General features: G+C 48.3%; 1 pseudogene; it reads right to left on the bottom strand.

Annotated features, from left to right (window-relative positions):
- Window positions 1–2,354: 2,354 nt before the first annotated feature.
- Window positions 2,355–3,264, bottom strand: LOC103583243 (annotated as a pseudogene).
- Between the last annotated feature and the right edge of the window lie 1,191 nt (window positions 3,265–4,455).

The following is a 4,455-nucleotide window of genomic DNA, read 5'->3' as shown; positions in this document are numbered from 1 at the left end:
GTTGAATATGTTTTCAATGCTATCTCCTTTTCCCTCCCCTTCTGGGGTACCCATGACTCAGATATTCGAGCGCTTAAGGTTATCTGATATCTCTCTCAGATTTTCTTCAATGTCTTTGATTCTTTTTTCTTTTCTTTTCTTTTTTTTTTTTTTTTTTTTTTTTTTGTTTGCTTGTGTTATTTCAAACAGGCCATCTTCATGTTCAGAGGTTCTCTCTTCAACTTTGCCAAGCCTGCTGGTTAAACTCTCCATTGTGTTTTTTATTTTGCTGAATAAATTCTTCAGTTCGGCAGGTTCTGCTACATATTTTTTCAGGGCATTGATTTCCTTGTACATTTCCTCTTTCAGGTCCTGTATACTTTTCTTCATTTCATCATGATGTCTAGCTGAGTTTTCTTGTATCTCATTCAGTTTCCTTAGTATTATCACTCGAAATTCCTTGTAAGTCATTTCAAGGGCTTCTTTGTATCTCATTCAGTTTCCTTAGTATTATCACTCGAAATTCCTTGTAAGTCATTTCAAGGGCTTCTTTTTCTATAGGATCTAGAGCTTGAGATTTATTAACTTTTGGTGGTGTACTTTCTTGATTTTTTGTTTTTTTGGTATCTTTTCTTTGATGTTTATTCAATGTGGCTGGGGGTTTCATAGTCCACCGGTTTGAGACTATAGACTAACTAAGATGTTGCTGTGGTTGCCAAGTTGGTATGGCTACCTCCATGACTGCTCTGTTGGCCTCTAGTGCCTTGTGTGTGTGGTTGCCTTGGGTCTTGGGCCTCTCTGGGGAGCCACCTCTCTGGTCAGCTTGTACTCTGCTGGGCTGCTCGATCACCAGGCGGTACTCCAGGGTGTGTGGTCTCTTCACCTTTGAATCCCCCCGGCATGGACAGACTCCAGTGTCCGCCCATAGACAGCTCTCCGGCAGGTTCTAGCAAACTTGGGAATGCTCCGACCACACTATTCCTAACCAGACATCGGTTAGGCATTTTTCTGAACTAGTGGCTGCAGAGATGGTGTCTGCCTCCTAGTAACAGGAAGTTTACAGGGGGCTGGAGCCCAGGGTGTGGTGGAGTGACAGTCAGCGGCCCACACTTCCCTGCCCTCCTGCTGCTGGCCAGGGACGCCCCACACCACCAGCCCCGCCAGAGAACCACGGAGGGAGTGGGAGGGGAGGCCGGCCTGCAGGACCCGGGAAGCCCCACGCTGGGGCAAGCATGTGGGAAGGCTCAGAGAGGAGCCGAGCCGGGTGAGGAGGACAGGCCTGGCCGAGTCAGGCCAGAGCCTTAAATGGAGGCAGCCCTGGGGCCGGTGAGTGGCCCGGTGGGGCAGGCAGAAACCGGGCAGGCAGAAGCCAGGCAGGCATCCACCCCATGAGCAGGGCCAGGCTAGGGGTCACTCACGGGGCTGGGCCGGGCTGGTTCCCTTTCTGTCTCCACATCGTTGCTGTCCCCACCACCACCACCTCGGGCTGCTCAGTCGGTACCGTGGTGCAGCTCGGGCACTCCCAGGAATCTTCTTTTATGCTGGCCCAAAACCTTCAATCCTGAATAGGGTAGCTGGCTGCCTTCAGTGTGGCCACGGCCTCCGGGATCCTGGCAGCATTTACAGCGGCCCCAGCACCATGTTCCCTGTTTTTCTATATGTCTATATACATATAAGTGTGTGCACATGTGTGTATACACTTTGCTTATCTATTTTGATTGGGGGAAAATTGCATAATTATTTTTACACTTTGCTTATCTATTTTGATTGTGGGAAAATTGCATAATTATTTAAAAAAACTGTGAATAAAAATCTGCTCTGACAGGTCCTCTCCCATCTCAGTTTTCCTAGGCAAGACCTAGTTGATAAATATTTATCCAAACTAAGCATTCATAGTGCCCACTTAAATCTCAAAATATCTCATTTTGGAGAAAAATTTAGTCACCATACCTGCTCAAAAATGTACTCAAGATCATTAAAGAGGAAGAGTTAAGTAGACGTCTTGGTCCTACTGGCAGAGGTTTAGATCTTCCTAACAAATAGAAAAAAATAATAGGAAAAGTATAGAGACAAGAAATAACAAGAATGAAAGAGGTTTGATAGTTTTGCAATGGTAGAAAACAAGACTGCTCCTGACTACTAGACCTGAGTAATGGAAAAAGAAAGTTAGACAGATGTACTATGTATAATCCTGGAGTGACCATCACTTAAGTACAAGATGCACTTTATTCTAAGGGAAACAATTGTGCATACAGAAATCAGAGTCATATGAGTACATATACACAAGGGCAGATTCAGGATTCCTTGTTGCCCATGGTTTATTTTTCTGCATTTTCTACTCCTATGAATCAAAATGGATAGCACAGGTATTGAGATTACACTGTTCTGTTAATAATGCTCCACAGGACATTTTTGATGTCCCTGTTCCTCAGGCTATAGATGAAGGGGTTCAGCATGGGGGTGACCATGGTGTACATCACTGAGGCCAGCACACTCTGTGGGAGAATGAATAACTGAACTGAGGTATACACCAAGGCTGGTTCCATAAAATAAGCAAACAACTGACAGGTGAGAGACACAGGTGGTGAAGGCTTTATATTTCCTACCTGCTGATAAGACTCTCAGGATGGAGGAAAGTATTCTAGCATAAGAGTAAAGGTTCCCTGAGACTGGAACACCACCAAAGATGGCGGCAAAAAATACATTAATATGTAATCAGTGGAGGTGTCAGAACAGGAAAGGTGGAGGTGTTGAAGAGGGTCACAGAAGACATGAGGAATTTCCACATCTGAGCAGAAGGTTAGTTGTAACACTATCAGGTGGTGAATCTGGGAGTTAAAAAGACTGAGGAGAAAAGACATCAGGACCAACAAGCCACAGGGTTGGGGGCTTATGATGACTGGGTATTGTATGGGGTAACAAATGGCCACCAACCTGTCATAGGCCATCACAACCAGGAGTAGATTTTCCAAACATCCAAAAAGGTTAAAAAAGGACACTTGAGGAGGAGATGGATTTGCTGTGTGCCTGAATGTTCACCAGCATCTTGGAGATTGTAGTGGTGCTGAAACCCACATCAGCCAAGGACAGGTTGGAGAGGAAGAAGTACATGGGCATGTAGAGGTGGGAGTCAGAGCTGATGGCCAGGATGATGAGCAGGTTCCCAAGCACTGTGATCAGGTACATGGGCAGGAACAGCCCAAAGAGGACAGGCTGTAGTTCCAGATCATCTGAAAGTCTCAGGAGGAGGAATTCTGAGACAGTCGTTAGATTCTGTGGTTTCATGTTGCTGGGACACCTTTTGATAAAGAAGAAAGTGTAAAATACACAAAAATAAAGGCACCTAACTAAGCAACTTACAAGTAAAGTGTTCACACCTGAGGGCTATACATCTAGGTACTTTCTGCAGTATCCCTCAGGTGTGAACTCTTCTTAAAACTCTTTTAAAGGCTTTTAAGATGGCGACGGGTCTGGAGCGGCCGTGCCAGGAGAGAGCGCAACCCTGAGAAGTGTGTGCTGTGATACCAGAGTACTATTTGCATTTTCAAGAGCAACAAAAAACGAATAAATCTTTCAACAAGGAACCTACAATGACAAGCAACAACAGGTTCGAGGTTTTAGGGCTGACACAAAAGAAGACTCCTGAGAGTACCCAAGCCCTGCTGCAGGTTCGAGCGAGCAGCCCGAGACAACAAAGGCCAAGTAAGTCAGCAGAGACGACACAGAAACGGAGTGGAAGGCGCCAGACGGGCCCAACTCTGCGAGCTCTGTGAGTCACCCCCAGCCCAGCCCAGCTTGCGGGGCGAAGCCCAACTGCTCCCCGCCCGCCTGGCTCCCGCATACCACACCAGGCCAGGCGCCCACAACAGAGCTGCCTCCATTTTCTCAGGTGGGGGTGGAGACGGCTGGCTCAGATCAGGCAGGCCAGCCATCTCTGTTTGGCGCGGCTCCTCACTGAGATGTGCCATTTGCTTACATTGATGCGGGGCACCCCAGGGCCTGTGGACCGGCATACAATCCCACTCTCCCCGTGGATCTCTGACGGGGCTGGTAGCGTGGGGAGCCCCCAGCCAGCGTTGGGAGGGAAGGGAAGAGGAGCCCGCCCAGATCGTCTCTCCACCACACCCTAGGCATCGGCCCCAGGTAAACTCCCTGTTTCCGGGAGGCAGATTCCATCTCTGGTGGCCTCAGTTTGGAAGAACCCCTAACTGATTTCTGGTGGGGAGAGGAGAGCCCGGAGTGCTCTGGAGCTACATTGAAGCTACTGGAGAGCTCTCCCGGAGGGCCGACCCGGGCTGGGGGGAGTCAAAGAGGAACTGTGTGCTGAGAGACCCTCCCCCGAGGTGCTCACATCCCGCAGTTGGAGAGACTAGACACCTTCTGGGCAGGGCGGGGCAGGGCACAGCTTTGATGTCTCAGCTGAAAGACAAGGATTGTAGAAGACACACCACATCCCTATTCTGAGCACACCAAGAG

This window comes from Galeopterus variegatus, unplaced genomic scaffold (genome assembly GCF_000696425.1).
Source record: "Galeopterus variegatus unplaced genomic scaffold, G_variegatus-3.0.2 Scaffold20885, whole genome shotgun sequence".
NCBI classification, from domain to species: Eukaryota; Metazoa; Chordata; class Mammalia; order Dermoptera; family Cynocephalidae; genus Galeopterus; species Galeopterus variegatus.
This window is presented reverse-complemented; position numbering and strand designations above follow the sequence as displayed.